This window comes from Martes martes (assembly GCF_963455335.1).
Source record: "Martes martes genome assembly, chromosome: 13".
NCBI lineage: Eukaryota > Metazoa > Chordata > Mammalia > Carnivora > Mustelidae > Martes > Martes martes.
Window position 1 is genome coordinate 37665846 of NC_137901.1, and position 22776 is coordinate 37688621.

A 22776-nucleotide genomic window follows, 5' to 3' on the forward strand; every position below is an offset into this window, starting at 1 on the left:
ACATTCTATTGGAAAATTGAAGAAGCCTGACTTATATTCTCACACAGAGATGGGTCACTCTGATATACAAAGGATGGATAAACTCTCAAAAAAGAAGAAAGAAGTTCTTCACCTGACCTTGTGGTTTTATAAGTCCCATAAAGCATGAAAGAAACAATTTGGGACTACAAATTTTTATAAGTAGTTCTCATCATTATACTATCTGAATCAAGAATACAAGACATACTTTGGTCAAATATCTGAATATTTGAGTAGAAAGACCTACTGATGGGCCCTGGGCCCTCTCAGGTGTAAATTCTTCACCTGACCTAGTAGGGTTACTTATTATTGTTCATTTGAATATAAAAGAATAAGTATTTTATTTTTAGCATTGCTAATATAAAGTCTTCCTGGTAGCAATCTGTAAATGTTATTAAGGCCATTCCTGATTGTGAGAGAAAAAAATCATATCATCATCATAGTTCAGCCTATATTTCTGTAGGGTTGGGCACAAAAGCATGTCTCCAATTCACTTAAATATCAACTGAGTTATTTAGATCTATCCAATGAGGAGAATATGGCACCGCTCTTTTTATAAGATTTAAAATTTTAATTGAGTTTGTGACAAGAGCATGCTTCAGTAGCTTCACCATCGATTGGGGATGCTTTCTGGGTTCCCCCTACCTGGCTCATAGCCACTTACAATTCAAATCATAGGGTTTTAAAGTCATAAACACTTTCAGATTTACACTGCTGTAGTCCTCCATCTTGCATTTCATTGTTTATTAAACAGAGTCACCTGAAAAGAATCTTTTTCACTGAGTATCAAAACGGTACCTCTTTTGCCTTTCTCCTAGTTGATCTACGCAATTCTGTATCTTCTAATTTATTGGTGCTGGATTAAGTGGATTATGTGAATTGGTGAAGAAATCTTCAGCAAGACTCCAAAGTTTGAGTGCCCATGGAAGATTGTCACAAGATGCAATGAGGCCATGAGAAGAGATAGGAAGGGCCCTTTAGGGTAAATATCTCTGTGCTAAGAGTGCCGCTTACAGTGACAAATATTTCTCCTGTCTTTTTTAGTAGGCATTCACGATATTTCAGAAGAGCTGACACTGTGAGAAGATGATGATGTGTGGTTTCTTTTTTTTATAGAAGCTTTGCTTAGAATGTCCGTTTTGGAACTAGGTTAGAGAATATTTGGCTTATAATGAATTAAACTAAAAACAATATGGAAAACCCCACCTCCCCAGTTTTGAAAATAATATTCCATCTGAATAGGCATTATGTTTTATGAGAAGACTATTGCAATATTCTCTCTCTTCTCTGCCTCCATTCTTGCCATATTTAAAATCATCATCCAGGGTGATCAATTTCTTGTAACCCTTAGTATCTATTGCTGTGCTGCTTTTTTTTTTTTTTAAAGATTTTATTTATTTATTTGACACAGAGAGAGAGCACACGCACAAGCAGGCAAAGTGGCAGGCAGAGGGAGAGAGAAGCAGGCTTCCCAATGAGCAAGGAGCCCGATGCAGGACTTGATCCCAGGACCCTGGGACAATGACCTGAGCTGAAGGCAGCTGCTTAACTGACTGAGCCACCCAGGTGTCCCTACAGCTGTGCTTCTCCAACAAAGGCGATTTGTAGTCAAAGGAAGCTCTAAAGCATATCATCAGTTTGTTGGGAGAATAAGAAACTATTGAATAGGCATGGTGCATTTTTCAGGAAATTTGGAGAACAAGCCTTTGATCACGAATGAAACAGAGGTTTCTTATGGAGCAAAATGCAAATACATGAGAATTCAAAGAACTTGATATACATGGCAGACCATTTTGAACTCTAGCTCTATATCCTCCTGTGAGTATGTATTTATTCTTATTAATTAATTAATTAATTTGCCTTTTTTTCCCCCCCTTTGGGGGAGGGGTCTGGAATCCAGAAGCACTAAATAAGGAATGGAGGAAAAAATCCTTGAAATGACATAAAAGGCCTTCCCCATCTGGGTACCTACTGACCTCTCTAAATGCACCTTCTTTTTCTACCCTCAGACTCTAGAACACAAGATGAACGCCCCTCAACACACCTGTTTCCTGTCTTTGCTCATGCTAGCTTGAATGCCTTCCCATCTTTCTTCATCTAGGTAACTCCCACTCACCTGTCAGGATCCAATATAGCTATCACCTCCTTCGGGACCTCTCTGGGCACCTGAACACTCTATCATTTCCTACACTATGAGAAAATTATCACCATATGTACCTGTCTTCCTAAGGCACTCTTCAAAGACAGGGACTTGGCAAGGTGTAGGTCATTTAAAACATCAAACACAGGGTCTAACTGAGATTTAGGAATGTCTTATTCTAATATACAGGTTGTAGATCATGTAATTTTGGTGAGTCTTAATTATGACATGATTATTTTTAAAAGTACGTGGTTCATTTCTCTCTTATTTGTGATTTTTTGTTGTTGTTGTTGTTGTGAAATAGTGAAAGAACACAGTAAACTAAATCTGATTTTTCTTTCATTTTGTACTTTGAAAATATATACCAAATGATGGGCTGGGAGACTATATAGACTTTATAACGCCAAGATTTAAATTTCTTCCAGTGAAATTTCATTATATCAAAGAGATTTCTAAAGAACTCAAGTAAAAAAAAAACAAAAACAAAAAACCATCTGAGAGCCCTCCAGTGGTCAAAAAAATATATGCAAATACAATCATTTACTCGATATCCCTCCCTCCAAAGAACTTAAAACATTTCAACCAGTCTTTCTGCTATAAAAATGCATGCTCTGATTATTTTCTGATATCACTAATACATTAAATTGCTTTTTAGCAGTTTAGGAAAACACATGTTTATCCAAACCATGTAGATAAACCACAGAAAACAGCGGCACAATCCATTCATTTATCAATGAGAATTTCAAGTAGTTGCTAGAATGTAACCATGTAAGGGCAATGCTGAATGTTGTCCAGATACGAGTAATTTAATTCCTTCCATGGCAGCCATTGAAAGAAATGTGGCTGTATATTAAAACCACTCAAGATAAAGGAGCCAGTCAACCCTAGCTGTGTTTGCTACTTCTGTGCTCCCCTTAAGCACAGAATTTTATTTTAATGTGTGTATTCCTAGACTTGTAAAAGCATAGTGTGTGTGTGTGTGTGTGTGCGCGCGCGCTCGTGTGGATGTGTGTTTCAAAATTGTAATTTTGATGGTTTACCTAAGAAATGTGTTGGCTTCTCTTTTAGCAAGTGCATATCTAACGAAGCCAGGCAGCAGCACTTTCCTTTGCTTCATCTCTTGTCATCAGATTACCAGGGATGGTTTGGCAGAAAGCCTGGAGTAACGTCTCTGCCTTGAAAATTGTCAAGCTCTAACATTTACCCAAATGCTGCAGCACTGAATGGTGAGGGTATTTTGTTTTGTTTTGTTTTAATTAAATTCCTATATCGCCTTATTAGAAAGTGAAGCTTGCTTTTAAACACCCCCCCCCACACATTTAGATTCATACATATGGTGTTCAATATAGGATTAGGATTCTTTTTGCAAATATAGAACACTATACTTAATTATTATATTCCAATAATCTTTATAGACCACCCTAATAGACTGGCACTTATTTATTTCAAAAAGTTAGCAACTCTGATCAGAGGAGAAATGCTAAGAAAAAATATGATGCCCTTTCATTTCTTACTCAGAATTTTTTTTTTTTTTTGCTTGTTTTCTAAATGGTTTAGACAGAACAAAAATGTTCATCAGTTTTCCTCTTGTATGGTAATGTCTGAAGATTTAGCACTCCGATGTCCCTACATTTAAAAAAAAAAAAAAAGAAGTCAAGTTCAGGCTAGCGTCTGTGAATGACCTTCAAGAAATTCAGCCTACCGCAGGAAATGTTATGGGCAATTCTCAGAAAGCATACTCTCATGGAGTAAGTTATTGCCTAAGACAAAAGTGGGCATTTCTGGAAGCTATTTTGTGTCTTTGAGGCCACTGGGGTACCATTTAGGAGACTAAAGCAATAATTTACCCTTGTGCAATGAAAAATGTAATGTAACCTGCACACCAGGATCCTTTGCCTCATTAAGTTAAACACTTCCCTCACGTCATTTTAAAGGGGAGATTATAATACTGTAAATCTAAGTAATTTAGATTTATGTTCTGGTGTCTGGAAAATGGTTACACAGGATATTTTTCAGCATTCCAAATGTTTTAGGTGCTAGGCAGTTTCAGAATGTAGATATAATTGACTTTGTAATTTGGCAAACAATAGAGTGTTCTGCTGTGTGACTATTCAGAGTTGCAAAGGAACAGCCCTGCAGAGTTGAGAAGAGATCTTCAGATTCCCCTGCAATGGATTTTTAGAGGTGTTGCTGATATCATTATGGTTTCTGAATCTTATTAGAACCCCAGGGGAAAATATAAAAAAAATAAACAAGGAGAGAAATGTGGGCTGAGAATGATGTTACCCACACTTTTGATTGAACGATTTCTCTTTGTATGATACAGAAAGAAGGTATATTTCCCAGGTAATTTTCTTTTTTAAAAAAATGTACCGACAAACAGAAAATTATCTCTTGCTTTTAAAATGTTAGGAGGAGAACTGGAATGTTGATAGAGAAGAAGCAGAATAATATTATAGGAGTGGATGACGTCACAAAAGGACATGTTCCCCGTCATACCTGCACATCCTGAAACTAATCAGTGAACCTCATATCTAGAATTTTCTTTGACTGTTGTTGCTGATAGTATAAAAGTTTGTGGAGCAATTGGTTCATTTTAAGTGGTCACAGAGCTTAACTGAATATAGCACATGTTCTAAAAAAAAAAAAGAACTTTTTTTTGTCTTAGTCTATGACCCTTCTTGCCCTGAAAAATTCACATAGATGGTAACTTTTATAGAGCATCTTTTGAAACCCAACAATTTACTTTTCCTTTTTAAGCTTTGAAGTTTTTGAACTTAAAGGAGGTGAACAACAACAAAAAAAAATCAAGAAACAGATGTTGAAGATCACTCTTCTTTTCACGAGGTCTTCATAAAGAAAGGATAACTAAGTCTTATAAATTAATAATGTGTAGTCATATTCTAAAATGGAATAACAGTTTTAGATTTTTGAATGAAATGGGCAAAATAGTACAAATAAATCCCTGTGGAGCTCTGGATTCTTATGAATACAGCCAATCTAATTGTGGCAGCATCACAAATTATATTCCCCACTAAAGTTAAACAAATATTAGGATGCCCTACCTGTTTAAAATTTAATTTCTGTTGGTGCTTAAAATCAGAGCCATTTATCAGGAGAATACAAAGTACCCAATAGTAAAGATATTTTAAAGTCTTTTAAAATTTCCAGCTTTATGTTCTCAAAATATTCACATCAGCTGCCACATTATTACTTTTGGTTATTAATACAATGAACAAGGGGTGATTTAAACAAGAATTTACCAAGTGTGTTAAAATGTGTATTAAAAAGTATGTTAAAATATGAGATATATTTATAAGTATTGATATATGTTGAAGCACATTGTGTTTATAGATAATCAAATTATGTGTGTGTGTGTGTGTGTGTGTGTATACAAGTTAGCTTGAGAAACACTGTGTTGAAAAAAAATCAGACTTTAAGACCCCCTAATGCTGAAGATCACCTACATCTCCAAGAGAAAGATATGGTATACAGCATTTTCCAAGTTCACTTGACCCAGGATACTCAATTTTTTTCTTTTTGCACATAGCATTTCCTAGTTTTGCTGCTTCCAAGAACATAAATTGGATTTGCTGACATATTAAAATCCAAATGCCTTAAAACATCGGCTTAATAATTTTCCAATTTTTTTTAAAGATTTTATTTATTTATTTGACAGACAGAGATCACAAGTAGGCAGAGAGGAAGGCAGAGAGAGAGGAGGAAGCAGGCTCCTTGCGAAGCAGAGAGCCCGACGTGGGGCTCGATCCCAGGACCCTGGGATCATGACCCGAGCTGAAAGCAGAGGCTTTAACCCACTGAGCCACTCAGGCACCCCTAATTTTCCAATTTTTAAGTATCTCATTAATCTTTGAATTCTTCAGTTTTGCCTTGTTAGTGTTTAAAACCAAACACAAAACAAAAATAGAGTATCAAAGTGGTGTAAATCCTACTCAAAACAATGCATTTCTAATACAGACTATAGATCACCATTCTTTTGGGGACATTTTCCCTAGCCCTAGTCTTTTTATTTTGCCTCTTGGAAATACTGGGGGTTGGGGATGTAATGAATTGTACTCCATTGCCTTTTTCTCCCTCTCTCTCTCTCTCTCTCTCTTTTTTGCTATACACAATCAGTTCTTAGAGATGGGAAAGCATAGAAGTAATGTTACACTTTTGCTCTCTACAATCTATAGGAATTGCCCTATCAGAGGCTCTTTTCTCTTCATGGGGTGTTCATGGGCAGGACTTCCTGACGGGTAAGTGTCCAGATGGGTAGGTGTTAGGATTCCCAAGAATGAGAAATGCAGGGACAGGAAAGGTCACAGGGACTGAGGAAACAGCAAAGATTTAGGGAGTCAAAAGCCTTAGTGGGGATGAGCATGAGGGGATGAAAAAAGAGAAGAAACGACAGCATCGGACAGCAGGTAACTGTCTACAAATTGCCAAGGCACCTGTTCACAGGTATACAGTAGTCCCTCATTACTGATGGGAATACAGTCTAAGATCCTTACTAGATGGCTGAAACTGCAGACAGTACCGAACCCTCAATCTACCATGTTTTTTCCCTATACATATACACCTAGGATTAAGTTTAGTTTATAAAGTAGCCACAGTAAGAGATTAACAGCAATAACTAATAATAAAATAGAACAGGGATGCCTGGGTGTTGTAGTCGGTTAAGCATCTGACTCTTGGTTTTGGCTCAGGTGCTGATCTCAGGGTCCTGGGACTGAGCCCTGCGGTGGGCTCTGTGCTCAGTGGGGAGTCTGTTTGCGATTCTCTCCTTCTCCCTCTGCCCCTCCCACTCATTTTCTCTCTCAAAAATAAAATAAATATTTAAAAAATAATAAAACGGAACAACTACAACAATGTACTGTAATAAGTTATGTAAATTTGGTCTCTCTCTCTCTAAGTATCTCTCTTATTATATTGTACTCATGCTTCTACCTGTGATGATTTGAGACAATAAAATGCCTGCATGAGGGATGAAGTGAGCTGAGTGATGCAGGTTTGAAACACAGGGACAGGCTGCGACTGACTGACCTTCTGACCACTGGTCGGAAGGAGGATGACCCAGTTGACCACAGGGTAATTAAAATCGAGGAAAGCTCAACCATGGATAAGGGGAGGCTACTCCTTACTGCCTAAGACAGTCTACAGTCTACAGTAGACAGTCTACAGTCTACAATAGCCTAAGACAGTCTACATCTTTGTTCTACTGGGGGGTTGGGACCACCTAACATCCATTAGTATGGAATTTATTAGAGGTCTTTGTAGAAATTCCAGCTCTTTCTCTTTTCAGGCATGTGGTAGGATTGTATTTCTCAGCCAAATGAAGTTAGGTGTGACCACATGGTTTGCTTTGGCCAAGGAACACAGGTGCCTTCCAGGTGAAAGCAACAATGTGGAGAAGGGCCTGCAGCTAATCCTCAGTAGACAATTTGCATGAGTGGGAAGGAAACCTTGGATTTTATAAGCCACTGAGATTTAGGGGTTGTTTGTTACCTCAGGAAACCACACGTAGTATATCTGGAGCCCTTCCTATGTCTGCATCTTCATTTTATCGTGTATAAAAGAAAATACCATATGTCTCTTACCTACCAAATAGTATAAAACATTGGATGCGGTTTAGAGGAGAATTGTTACACTTATCTGAAGTGTTAAAAACAACATCTTTTGATGAGTAAATATGTTGCTACAAATGTGTGGCAATGAACGGTCTAGGACTAGGAAGTTCATATGCATTAGAAGATAGATTTCATTCAAAATTAATCTGTATCTCTTAATACAATTAGTAAAGGCAACTGTGTTCTTGAATTATGATTAACTCAGTGAATTCTCATAAATCTATGTGCTACTACATTACATAGGAATGAGGCACAAAAAGTAAAGTGAGACTAAAAAAGAAAAATAGTAAAAATAACTATTGCCCTCTTTAGAATACACGAAGCTTTACAAAGCTTTCGTGACTCAGGCTGTCCCTGAGTCATCTTCACGCCATATTTATCTTGCAAGAATGCAAAATCCAACTTTATTTATGCAAATAAATGTACTTATATTTTATATTAAGATACAACAAGTCTCCTTTGCAATAAGAAGACATGTTCTACTTTTTTTTTTTTTTTAATAATTTGTTTAGGTCTCTTTAGATGATTCTATAAGAGAACATCTGGTAAATATAGATTAAAAAAATTAAAATAACCCCAAGACTCCTAAAACTTAGCATCCTGAGAGGAAAATACTAATTGTTGAAGAAAGGCAAAGTGACATTTTAACAAGTATGGAGATTAGCATGACTATATTAAGAATAGAAATTAGAGAAAAATATAAAGGAATTTGTTAATTACATCCATTGTTTTGACATGACAAACTCCAGGGTAAGTGCCCAGTAAAGGGGACTAGATAAATAATTTCTTAATCCAGCACAGTTAAGTCACAAGTTAGGAGCTTGATAGAGATTTATTGAATTACTAAAACAAATTAGCTCAGCTACTTGAAAGCTGTGATTTAAAATCAACCAATTTTCAAGAGCTAGTCTTAAATTGTTTTTTACTGATGAGGGAAAAAAGAAAAGGTCTATAATTTATATTTTCATACTTTGTTACAGATAAATCTGGGTTCACATCTAGATATTGACTTTGAGCATTTGATTAGATTAAAAGATTCTTATTTATTTATTTATTTATCTATTTATCTATCTTTAAAATATTTTTTTGCCCCATCCATATTAGAGCTTTTTCCTTTGTGGAGGTAGGAAAGACCTGTATAAGAAAAAAATATCGACCAAGCTTCTTATTTTTCTGAATCTCAGGTATTGGTATGTCAAAGGCATGTAATAATTATGTGACAAATTTATAAATGATCTGAAGAATATGAAATTAGTTAAACATCCTAAGATTAATAAGCTGTATTTCCTCTCTCTCTGGTTCCCAACAATTGTATTCAGTTTTTAATAATTAAATGCAATGTTGTTGTTGTTGTTGTTGTTTAAATTCAGCATAGCAAAATGAGATAAACATTTAAGTCCTTAAAGTTTTCAAATGAAAATTTCAGCCACTTTTAAGATTTAGGGTCACAATGTCATATCACATAAGCAATCAACTGCTTTCCTTCTGGCATCACATTGCGATCTGAACAACAATCCAGTGTTTTCCAATTGTTCAGATTCAGGCTATGTGCAGTGAGATTATTTTGATCTAGTTTTCTCAGGTTGACTTTTCCATTGGTGTTACCCAGCAGCGTGGGCTAGATTTGTTGAAACATGTCAGTTTTCCAACTCTGTGACTTTTCTTTTTATCGTGAATCTGACAATATACAGGTAATTTATACTTAAACTTCCATGATCTCTCTCGTCATCACAATGAGGCTCATTTGGCAAAAATGGAAATAGCTGGACTCCTCCCCACAAAATGGCAATAACCAAATAAACACATGAGTTTTTAACTGACTGTACTTGATGCAGAGGAACGTTAATGATCATGATTCCAGAAAAAGTTCTAAGGTCAGAAGAATAATGATGTTTAGGATGAAAAAGAATAAAGTGAGTAAAGAATTATTGAGAAAAAAACTTTCTCATAATAGTTGCCTGTTCATTTCCTTAAATTTAAATTGACTGGTTTCTATGTGTCAGTTACTGAGAATACAAAAATGATCAAGACGAAGTCCCTGCCATCAGAGGTTCCCAGAATAGCAGGTAAACTATATAAGTAAAGAAAATTCAGGGAAGGTGACTTACAAGGTCAACTTTGAAGAAGTAGGATTCATCCACAAGGGAGATAAACAATGGGTACTCTGGTGGGGATAGGGCAGGAAGGTAGACTAGCATAGAGATATAATAGTGTATGGAATATTCTGGAGGCAGGAATTATGTGTGATTAAAGTGTTGGTGATAATCAGTGAAGTAGTGGAGATGGTGTTAGACAAATAGGTTGAGGCTTTGTGATAAGACCTTTAGGACATACTAAGGAATTTATTCTGAAGGGAATGGTGAGCTACTAGGGATTTTTAAGTAAGGGGGCAATTCATTCATGTCTATGATTTTGAGAAGATAGGTGTGTTGGTCCCAGGGTGGGAGATGTGTTGGAGGGTAGACCCAAGAGGCAGGAGAACAACTGGCAGACCACAGTAATACCCAAGAGAGATGATGAAGAACTGAAATAGAGCAGTTGCAAGGAGAATGGAAAGGAAGGAATGTATTTAAGATAATTTTTAAAATGTGGAGATTCTTGGATAAAGGCCAACAGAAAGTGAGAGGAGTCAAGGTCAACAGCTGTCAGTGATGGTGGTGGGGTGGATTAGAGCGACTGAAGGGATGACTAAGGAAAGGGGCCAGCTAGGGACAAATGAAAGGACTGTTAAGTATTGTTGACAGCTCAAATAAGGCCGGGAAACATGAATCCTCTATGCATTTGCAAATTCCCCCAAAAGGCCACAACTAAAACTAAAAGTCAGAAAAACTAACCAAAATCATCAATGATGTTAGCAGACTGCCTAACACCTTTTCTAACATGAGTATATTTAAAAAAAAGAAAAGTGACTATGGAAGTAGTAGAGTGAATTTACTTTTCTGGTAACAGTAATGAAATTGGACTGACACTCTCACTTACTGAAGATATTTAAAATATTAAAACAGGGGCGCCTGGGTGGCTCAGTGGGTTAAAGCCTCTGCCTTTGGCTCCGGTCATGATCCCAGGGTCCTGGGATCGAGTCCTGCATCAGGCTCTCTGCTCAGCAGGGAGCCTGCTTCCTCCTCTCTCTCTGCCTGCCTCTCTGCCTACTTGTGATCTCTGTCCGTCAAATATAAAAATAAAACCTTTAAGAATAAAACAAAACATTGAAACAGCAAAGAGCTAATAAGATGGAGACGTTTTCACATACAGAAATTTGGAAGACCAGAACTCAAGAGAGGTAACTTATCTTTGAAAGCTTTGGCTCTTGGCATGTGAGTATTGGGAACAAAAATCTGTGAAACCAGCTGCACTTTGGGTAGCCTTAAGGATTTTGTGGGAATGTCAAAGCCCATGGTCCTCAGGTGAGGGCATGAATAAACTAATACAACTTTAACTTGGGATATCAAAAGGCATACCTTCCTTCAGGATAGGAGTGAACCCCCCCGCCCCCCCAAAAAACGATTCCTCACACAGTTCTGCAGCCTTGTTTCTTACACAGGGGTCATTCAGGAAACTTAGGTGTTGCACTTTGACAAAGAAAACTCTGGTCTGATATTGCTCCCAGGTGCCTGACAGAAGCAAACCAAAGTCTCCTCTGAAGGAAAACACTGTCACCACTAGGTCTCAATTTCTTCTTAAAAGTGATTTTTAAAATACATTTCCACCAGACAGTCAGATATCTAAGCAGCCAAGAAAATAAGACACCATGAGTAAGAACTGGCAGGAACAATAATAATAAAAACAAATCCAGAGATACTAGAATTAGCAGACATATATTATAAAACTACATGTACTATATTCAATGAAATAAAACCCAAATTTGACAAATTTCATCAGGGAACTAGAAACTATGAGTGACATGACAGCAGCAGAGAAATAGTCGTCCTCCTTGTCAACACTATTTGGCCTCGTGGTTTAAAATACTTACATTTTAGAATTTAAAATTTTGTGCTCTTTTTTGGTTTTCTTTGGATACCCTGAAAACAAAAACAAAACCCCACACTGAAAGCCCTGATATAATTTTATTTAGATGTATAATTCAATCAGAAATATATTAGTTGAGCACAAGTCACATGGACGTGTGTTTGTGCGTGTTCATGTGTATATGGTGAGCACACACATGTTTACGCTCACAAATTTCTCGGAAACACCTACAGTTTCTACCAGGCTCACTCCTACTATGAACAGGTCAGGACTCCCGCTGGGTGAAGCAAGGGGAACAGGAGTCAATGTCACCCGGGAAAATTTACAAGGTACCATCCACTTGTGGAGAAATGAAGTGAAAATTCACTGCAGCTTTCTGGAAGATAGGTCTTGACTGCAAGAAGGGAAGGGTACTGAGCAGCACCCTGATATTCATCAGCCGGAAGGAGAAGGAAGACTGGAAGGAAAGAGGTGAAAGTGGGCAGAGAAAGGAGGGTGAGGACATCAAAACTGAGCCCTGCCAACTTCACATTTTGTTTTGGTCTTGCTAGATCATTCAGTAGTTGTCAAATCAAGTGACTCTATCAATACAATGCTCATTTTTCATTTTAGAAGGGTAACGCTGCATATTATTTATTCTTATCAAAACTGAAAGATCCGTGTTAAGTCATTCATTGTTTGTACTTCGTGTAGCTGACTCAGTTCATTAGAATCTGGTCTATTTGACAGGGCAAAACCCAGCCAGTTGCATTTAACAACTGTTCAGCCCCACGCGGTACTGAGAACGTCAGTAGATTTATTTTCCCCATATAAAGTAGAATTTCCAATTCACACCATGTCCTCTGTGACTATTATGGACAGTATTTATTCAGAAGGAATGCCGTGCAAGTTTGGGAAATCTGTCTCTAAGAGCAGAGCTGAGAGGTCATTCGACAAAATAAGAAACAAAACCTATACATGGTCAAAACATGAAGAGAACTGAAGTTTGTCATTTTTTCTTTTGAAGAAAAAAGTTTGAAATCCTTAAAATGCGGCGTGGTTACAGCAAATAAGACAACTCTCCCTCCTCCACTCTCCAGCTTCATATGATCAGAACGCCTCCATTCACTTAGCAAATATCAGCCTTTTGGAGGAAGAGAACCTGCTTGGAATTAATGAGGCAACACCAAAAAATAACTTCTATTAATAAATTGTTCTCTTCAACGGAAAACTGCCTATTATTTTCTCATTCTTTTTAAAAACACAGATTATCTTCTAAAGGTTCCTTGTGCTATGCGTCCCACCTTTTAGACCATCTCTTTTTCCCTTCTTTTATTTAATTTCCTTTTTCATTTTCTAAATTAGGAAGTGTCATTGGCCAGGCAAGGAAATCTCTCCATCTCACCAGAAAACAGTTGCAACCAAAGGCATCACAAACATAATAACATTTAATGGCTGTTGTGACATAGAGCCACGAACATTGTAATTCAATAACGGCCGGGTGTTTAAAGAGTTAAGGGAGGAAAATGTAAGTAACGCTAATAAAGCAAAACTGAAGTGACAGACATGCAAGGTAAATCTCAAAAACTAAGCTGAAATTCTCTATTAACTTGTAAAATGCCAGAAAGGTAAGAACGTTACAGTACTAGAAAATCTTCACGATCGCATTTTCATTTACCCAAATACAAAGAAAAAGTCAACGTTCACCTTCCCAGAGAAGCGATGCGCCTTAAAGCCAATCTTTTCACTTACCCTAGGGTATGTACACCAGGAGCTCCTAAATCCTTTTCATTCCAGGACATCCAGACCATCCATGAATTCTTAGCACAGTCACTTGAAAAACCAACTTTATCCAAATTGTTAATTACTACAGAGGTCATAACAGAACTCTCTGAAATTCTAGGGAGCGATAGGCGTTTAAAATCCAGCTTCTAGATCCTGGTGTATACTGTGTCTATCTTTAACTTGAAAATGATTTGGTTTCACATTCCATTGAAGTTCCACTGGCAGATGCCTTTGGTAAGCTCACCAATGGCAGGCTTTCAAACGCCCTCCCGCCTCCCCCCTCCTTCCTCTGACTGAGCTTCCGCTGCCGCTCCACCTAATGCCCATTTACTCAGCTGTCTTTTTACCTGTCTCTGCGTGGGTGAAAGGAGATGCTTTCATTGATGGCTATTACGGAAACACTTGGAAACTTCAGATCAGCCTGAGGACTCACTGTGCTTTCCCTCCTGCCGTCCCCTCCCCCTTCTTACTGCCAGAAACCAACTGACTTCCAAACTTGGCTGTCTGAAAAAGAATGTTCTCTGATTGGCATTCCTGGAAGCAGAAAGCAAGGCAGCTCAAGTTTTGTTCTGTTGCTCTGCATGACAAACTTCCCCAGGTACACATAATACGAACAAGTAAGTTTCCTGGATTTTTTTCCCTTAACTTTGAGGAGAATGGAGCCAATATTTGGGGACATTACAGGGATCTTTGATGTCGCACAGCATTTAAGTTTTTGTAGTCACATGTAATTTTACCCCAAATGGCTATGCATGTAGTAAAAAAGTGAAATGGCAAATCTTGTGTTAAAAGTTGAATTTCCTTATTAGTCAAAGCGTTGGGACCCAGTGGGGGAAGAAACAGTCACGCTGCCTGCTTGACAGTATTCTGGAGTGCAGCTGTTCAATTCTGTGGCTTTTCTGTGAGAGAAAACCTTGTTCATAAGAATTGTGGAAAAACTGATTTCAATTATCCTCTATTTTATATTGCAGACAGCAGGGGAAGAGGGTACAAAGAAAAAAACCACTTCTATCTCCCTGTCAAGTCTTCTTTTCCAGGACTGTCTTGCAAACTGGTGAGGACTAACTACACATAGACACACACACACACACACACACACACACACGAACAAACAAAAACTGAGTGCATGGAAATGAGAAAAAGATATGTTTCCTCAAATAGGGTCGGACAAGGATGACTAATGTACAGTCCCTTCAAGTCACTACTAATAAACTTGTGTTTAATATTTATTTAGTGGGCACTGGGGCCAAAAGTTTTGCTGCTGCTGCAAGTAACTTACCTCTCCATGTTTATAAGAGTGAATGTACTGTATGACGTTTTATGGACCAGACAACTTCTTGAAAGGCCCAATAAAGCATTTATCATTTTAGCAACCGGACAAACCACAACCCCACGCATTTTGGCTTTCCAAATTTCATCTGACTGTGGCTGCCAACTCTGGGCAACTGTCAGCTGGCTGGGCTCAGGGTAGTGGTGTGGCCTCAGCTGCTCCTTGCAACTTGTACACACATCTCAAAAATATGCAGCGGCAAAAGGTTGACTCCAAAAAGACAGCTTTTACTCTGTTTGTTTGTGGCTGGGTTTACATTTTCTGTTCTAGGTGGTCTGGTGTCACATCTGAACAAGAAGACCATGTTAGGGAACCATGAGTGAACACTTGAATGGGCATCATGTTACTAATGTATTTTGGTGATATTTTGATGCCCAGTATAGATTGTCATCCTGCCAGCTTGCCCACTCCTTAAACCTGTTACTAGATGTCCTTTGGAAAAAAAAAAAAAATTAAAAGAAGTTGGTAGAGGAGGAAGAAACTTTCCTTATTCTTATTCTCAAAGTTGATTGTCTTAGGGACATTTCAAGCTATGTGCAATGCTGATAGATGGGCGTATCCAGATTACTTCATAAATAAATAGAAAATAATAATCACTCATCCAGAAGCAGAAGTACATGTCTCTGTCCTTGTGTGTCTTCTTCCCTCTATCAAAACACTCCTCCTCAAGGCTAATAGATGGTGTCAAAACTCACATGAACTGGGACGAGAAGACGGGGTTGGCGGTATGCTGTCTGGTTCATGTTTAGCCACACAATTCGCTTATGTTGTATCTCTGAGTGAACACCAGCATGTAACTGACAGTCAAGAAATGTTTTTTGAAACTAAAGAACTGTTTATGTAAAAGTACATATTTTAATTTATGGAAAATGGTTATATATTGGCTTGCTACATAGCTATCTTAATGGTTTGGGGGAAAATTATCTATTTTCAAGCCACTAACTGAAAGATTATATAGAAGTTATATTAGGTACTGAGTCCCTTTACTGAAGAAAAAAAATCATAACTCTTGTATCTGTGTGAGTGATTAGCTCTAAATACCAACATGGAAAATATTGCTAAGATCATTCTTGTTGAGATTGCTGACTTCTAAGGAAAATAGAGAAAGAAAAGGAAATATTAGGTCCTTCTAATGTTTTGTATTAGCTACTGAACTGTAATCATTTTCTTTTTGAATTGTTACTAGCCACTCCTTATAGAGTAACATTTATCAATCAGATATGTCCTTGGGTTACCAACTTTATCTCCCCTTATGTTTGCCTCTGTGCCTGTCATGGAAATTCTAGAACAGTCTGCATTAGTCCAACCTCAAGGTTGAGTGAGCACAACGGGAATTCTTTTTCCTCTTTTCTTTTCCCCCGAACCTTCACAAGGTAATTGATAAGATTTATAATTGCTAGAATTCAGTCTTTATCATGAGTAAATGTTATTTTTCTCTTTCATAATCACTAACACAAGAGTTAGGATTTGATCAGAAAAATAGCTTCCAGGGCTTGCTTCCAAAGAAAACTGGGCATGTAACAGGCAAATCAAATACCCTTGATTTATCATGAACAAGCAGTTAATCTGTGCTCCATTCTCCAGAAATAGACTATATTAGCACAGTTCTGTGGATGGCAAATGCTGGTAGGAGGCTCCTTATGGGGTGAGGAAGGTGCTCAAACTCAGATCTTACAGATGATCTGTAAGGCACCTATGTGGATAAAGAATCAGGTCATTGAAAAGCAAGTGGTCCCTGTTATTTTTTTCCTTGTTGGGATCTTTAGAGACTAGCATAGGTAATATTCTCAGGAGGATGGTTTTTCAGATGATTTTTTGGTCTTTCGCATATAACTTAAAAAAAAAAAATATATATATATATATATACTACTTATTATATGTTGAATATTTTGCCCCCCCCTCAAATCCATACATTGAAACATAATCTGAAATGTGATGGCATTAGGAAGTGGGGCGTTTGAAAGTTGATTAGGTCCTGAGGGTGGTGCCCTCATTAATGGGGTCAGTGCCCTTCAAGTGAGACCTCCGGAGAGCTCCTTTGTCCCTTATACCATGTGAGAATACAGCAAAAGATGGCCCTCTGTGAACCAGGAAACAGGCCCTCACTAGACAATGAACTTGTTAGTGTCTTGATACTGGACTTCCAGCTTTCAGACTATGAGAAATGAATTCCTATTGTTTATAAGTCACCCAGTCAGGGGTATATTGTTATAGCAGCCTGAATGGACTAAGACACTATACAAAAATACATATATATATATATATATATATATATATATATATATATATATATATTTTTTTTTTTTTTTGTGAGGGGACTGGTGAGTAGTTTTTTTCCCCCCTAAGGAACAATTAATAAATCCAAGCTATAGTTCTTTGAAAGCAATTAAAATAGACACTTCCCAAGAAAAAATAGAAAACTATACAATAAACAACATTAAAAAATGGAGGCTCTAACAACAGATATGGAAGAGATTCAAAATAGCAGCATGTTATGTATAATACTATTAAATGCCAATCAATTTAAAAATTGGATGAAATGGGCACTCATTTTGAATACATATGGCATGAAAATAGCCCTAATTATGGAAAGGTCCATATGTATGAATATACATAACCATAGCATCATGTTTGGTAGAGTGGGAACGACGATACTTTTTATGACAACAGAGAGACATGGGCTAATGCTTAGATTAAGAATCATGCCAGGGATGCCTGGGTGGCTCAGTTGGTAAAGCGGCTGCCTTCGGCTCAGGTCATGATCCCAGCGTCCTGGGATCGAGTCCCACATCGGGCTCCTTGCTCGGCGGGGAGCCTGCTTCTTCCTCTGCCTCTGCCTGCCACTCTGTCTGCCTGTGCTTGCTAGCTCTCTCTCTAACAAATAAATAAATTTAAATTAAAAAAAAAAATTTAAAAAAGCCTCTTCCAAATTCAAGGTCCTGCCTATATATTCATCTCATCTCATTCAACTCTGTATCTTCATTCATCATATACCCCTGTCACAATGGCCCCATCACTATTTGGAGGCTGTAAAAAAAAAAAAAAAAAAAAAATCATGCCATATAAATGTACATGCACCATGATTTTCTACTATGTTAGAACTTCTGTAGGCATTAGAAGGAAAGGTTAAGACTAGCAGGAATCCTATAAAAATGATTTCTGGGTATACACACACACACACACACACACACACACACACACACAAACAAAATATTCAAACTAAAGTTACTACAGCTTTTTCTCATCTCATTCTCCTTCTGGCTTTTGAAGAGGCATGTCTATTTCTCCTCTGGGTCTGTTGAATGGCAGGTGGACTGTTGGGAGGGGAAGGGGAAGGGGAATGAGGAGGCTCTTCAATATGGAAAGAAACACAGATGAAGCTGAAGGGGGCTTATATTAATTTTAAGAAGTGTATGGGGGAAAATATCCAAAGAAAAGAGTGAACTTAAAGGGACAAGTGAGAACAAAGGAGGGGAACAGGGAATGAATCTGGTGCACTAGAAGCAGGTGCCAGGCTGTAAGCCAGACTAGGCAGCAGCTACTTTGATGAGGTGGACTTGGAGGAGAGCAAGGGTTAGGAGAGCAAGGGGAGGTTTGGGATGTCTGGCCTTAGGACATCTGGCTATGTATTTTATGATTTCTTCTCATGAAACACCTAAGTTAGGTCTTTACTTTTCAAGATCTGGCAGTGTGAAATTTATGTCTTTTGGACACTTCATGACATGGACATGGATCTTAAATCTACAGGTATATTTGGTTACATAAACCTTTTTGAAAAGTCAGTGCTAATTGTTTTGTTGTGTTATTGTGGTTGCTAAAATTGGTTTTCTTTGGTATGGGTAAGAAATCATCTTCATCCTTGTCTAAATAAACCTTCGTGATCAGTTTCCTCTACTTGCATTTTGCTTCCTGTATCTCTCTCTGTTCCCAGGATGGGTATCTATGACAGTCTCCTGGGATGAGCTCTATATGTAAAGTGACCAACCACCCCAATTTTATTGGAACTGAGGGATTTCCCAGTATGCAAATCCTAGATTTTCAGTGCTAAAACCAAGAAAATCTCCAGCAAACTAGAATGAGTTCATCATTCTATATATGTAATTCAGAATTGTTTATGTTATATGTATGCTTTTGACAAAGATTAGACTTTTTATTCATTAAGAGCTATTTGGCCCAAGTAGACAGATACTCTAACAATAAAGATAACTTTTGCCTTTACGCCTGACAGCTATGCAACCCAGGACAGGTCAAACTCCAAGGGCTACTATGTCCTCATCTTTACAATGAGAATACATATTTCAGAGTTGTTATCAACCTTAAATGAGATATGCATGTAAAATATGTAGAATATATAAAATATTTAAAAGATATCTATATAAGATATATAAATAAATAGATATAAGATATAAAAATATGAATAAATCTATATTATATGCTTTCTTTTATATAAAATTATATGTAGTTATTTTTCAAAGATACTTTTAGTTATGTTAGATTGAGAAATAATGGAAGTCCACAGATGAAGTGCAACACTTCACACCATGTATATGGGATAGGGAGGGGGAGAGATAGATATTGGCTGACTAAGGGAATAGTTTTCTTAGTAGTATCTGTTTCAGCATATGATTTGCCTTAAATTAAATTCACCAAGGTAAGGACGTTTGTTTTCGAGAGGTGCGATAGCCCAGGAAACAACCAATACTCCATGTTTACAAAAGATTATCTTCTGTGTTAAAAATAAAGGTTTTATTTGTATCTTTTCCTTTAAATTGGGGTAGGGGTATTTTGGGGGGGGACCAAAATTAACCCTAATCAGAGTACATTTTTTAAAAAATCATAACTTTGGTCTATTTTTTAAAAGATTTTATTTATTTATTTGAGAGAGAGAAAGAGAGAGAGTGAGAGAGGGAGAGCACAGAGGAAGATTCAGAGTAAGAAGTAGATTTCCTCGCTGCACAGAGAGCCTGACACGGGACTCAATCCCAGGACCCTGAGATCATGACCTAAGCCCAAGGCAGATGCTTAGCCAGCTGAGCCACCCAGGTGCCCTTAGAGAGCAATCATAAAACATCCATCCCTAGACAAAACTAGAATGTCCAAAGTCATCCTCGGGATAGAATGATGGCCTTATTGTACCACTAATTTGAACTCTAGCAACATATGCCATACTTGACGCTTCTAAAGAAGTGAGGGTACAATTTAGTTTAGGAGCAAAACAAGCATGTCCTTAATATCATCATTTCAAACCTGTGCAAAATTTCATAATCATAAGTCCAGCCCATATTTGAAACCCCCCAAAACTGGTTCTACTCCAAGCTTCTTGAGATTTATCAAGAGTTAGAAATGGGACAATTCTGCTTTGTGCAGTAAAAGAAAATGACAAGGGATAACCAGACTGAATCAAGTCTGATAGTTATTATATTCAGCTTGTTTGTCTGGGAGCAGTTTTTTCTCCAGATATGCACATGGCTGTTCAAACTTGTTTGTTGTTGGTGGTGGTGTTTTCTATGGAACCCTTTGTTCAAAGGAATTAGTTCATGGAAACTTAACAATGACAAGGCAGAGCTCCTTTAGCAGAGACTCATGTGGGAGGCTGACCCTGGTCCCTCTTCTATAGAGCAGTTCCTGTGGAAGTGTCCATGAACCTGGGAAGCTCAGCTCGAAAGCCACTGAGCTCTAGTACTTATTGCATTCAGTTTCTTTAAATGTCACTTTCATATATTTAAAAAAAAATTCATGCACATATTTTTAAAAGCCACATAGGATGATAGAGCTTAAAAGAATGTCCCATCCCATCCCTGCCCCTCCCCTCCATAAAACCCAGAGTCAACCACTTTCAACTCTTAACCATTAATTACGATAATCACTCCATATTCCTAAAGGATACACTCTCACACGCTTATTATTATTTTTTTATTTTTCCAATGTTGATATTATCTATTGGTCTCCTACTCAATTCCTATCTTCAGTTCTTAAGGACACTTCCCCCAGCAGGTGTGCTTTTAATATATCTCTCCCTCCTTGCCTCCCTCTTTCTCATTTACACATACACATACACAAACACACATACACACTTTCCTTCCCTTAATCCTTCCAATTTAGATACACAACAATACTAGGTGAAGCACTAATCAGTGTTTACATTACCTTGGCTATGCATATATTGTTCACATGTAAACCACATGGGATTTATGACTCCACTTCCTTTCCTTTACACAGTTGTTTTTTTTTTCTCTCTGACACTGGTAGTTGAGTCATATTTTTGTATGTTTAACTTTTGTTTGCCCATCATTACATTTTTTTCAAACTCTTCATTAAATATATAATATTCTTTTTAATATAGACAATTATGTCAGTTATTTTTTTCAGCCCCCAAGCCCCACTCCCAGGTCCTTACTGTGGCAACAGAGCTCCTGAGCTGTCATGCTGGGACTGCCCTTCGTAGCTTCCTGAGAAAGACACTTGGGGCAAATACATTTTTGGAGAATTTGAATGCTTGAAAATATCTTTATTCTTTCCTTCCACTAATTGCTAACTTGACTAGATACAGAATTCATTGTTCAGAAATACATTTCCTCCAGAAATTTCAAGGAATTTCTTCACCGTCTTTCAGTTTCTAGTATTGTTTTCAAGAGGTCATTCTGTTCCTAATCCATTTATTATTTCTTCTTTTTTTAAAGATTTATTTATTTATTTGAGAGAGAGAAAGCATGAACAGGAGGGGCAGACGGAGAGGGAGAGAGAGAATCTCAAGCCAACTCCAAGCTGAGAATGGAGCCCAAAACAGGGGGACTCGATTTCACCATCCTGAGATCATGACCTTAGCTGAAACTGAGAGTCAGTCACTTACCCAACTGTGGCACCCCGGCACCCCTATTGTTTCTTCTTTATCCCCGGTGTTCTAATATCTCATGATAGTACACTTTGGTGTTAGCCCCTCTCCTCCACAACTGATTGTATTTTCAACGTGAGGGATTTTTAGTCATATCTTCCAATTCTGGGGAAATTTTATTATATTTCTTAAGCAATTTCTGAACTCTATTTCCTCTGTTATTTTATTCTGAAACTAAACTCCTTTTAGTGGGATGTTGGACCCCTTAAACAGAGTTTCTCATTTTATTATTTTTTCTCTTCCACTAATATTTTTGTCACCTCCTCTCTGGAATAATTCCTCATCTCTCTTTTGTTGAATATTCTATTCCTGTTAACATACGTTTAATTCCTAAGAGTTCTATTTGTCTCTGACCACTTCTTTTAAAAAAACACCATGTTTTAGTTCATGGACCCAATTTCTTTTCTAATATCTATGAGAATATACATTTTTTAAGCTTTCATTTCTTCCCTGCAGTCTTAGTTTCTTTCCATTTTTTGTTTGTTTGCTTTGGTCCTTTTTATGTTAGAGACTTTCCACCATATCTGGTATTCCCTAGTTATCTGCTTACCAATGCATTATGGGCATTAGGACATTACTGTAAGGGGATTAGACAAAGCTGAGCCTTTACTGAAACACCCTAGATTTCTACCCACCGGGTAGTCAGATCTTCCAGAGAAGCCCCTCCACCAATGTGCTGTCTAGGAGGGACAAGCCCAGTTGTCAGCATCCTGGGAGCAAAGCTAGGTAAGAAGGTTTGAAAGGGAGGTGAGTTTATTACTATCGACCATGCAGATTTCCACTTGATCTAACAGATTTTAGTATTACACCTGACCCCCACCTGCCATTGTTCCAAGACTGCTGTGTTTATAGCCTCCCTAGTTAAGACACTCCAGAGAATAAGGCACCCTACCTCCTGTCTCCTGTGGTGGGAGTGGGGGGTAGTTGCCAGGCTGCACAGGTTGCAGAGAAGATTTGGGAGTCCACCTGTTAAGAATCTCAGCCAAGTCCTATTTTCAGCTCCATATCTCACCCCTAGCTAGCTTCAGCAACCCCG

At 37.7% G+C, this 22776-nt stretch overlaps 1 protein-coding gene across 6 annotated transcripts in view; it reads right to left on the bottom strand.

Annotated features, from left to right (window-relative positions):
* DTNA (dystrobrevin alpha) overlaps positions 1-22776 on the bottom strand; it is a 374000-nt gene that overhangs the window by 264516 nt on the left and 86708 nt on the right. For 2 of the 6 annotated variants that reach the window (XM_080821016.1, XM_080821019.1), the window contains exons 1-2: positions 13486-13680; positions 11759-11807 (exon numbers count right to left, since the gene is read on the bottom strand). The exons of 1 other annotated variant lie outside the window; for it this stretch is intronic. The gene's annotated coding sequence lies outside the window, so the exon portion shown is untranslated. Of the gene's footprint in view, positions 1-11758; positions 11808-13485; positions 13974-22776 lie in introns of those variants that run through there. 3 more of the 6 variants (XM_080821021.1, XM_080821017.1, XM_080821015.1) reach the window with 2 other exon arrangements.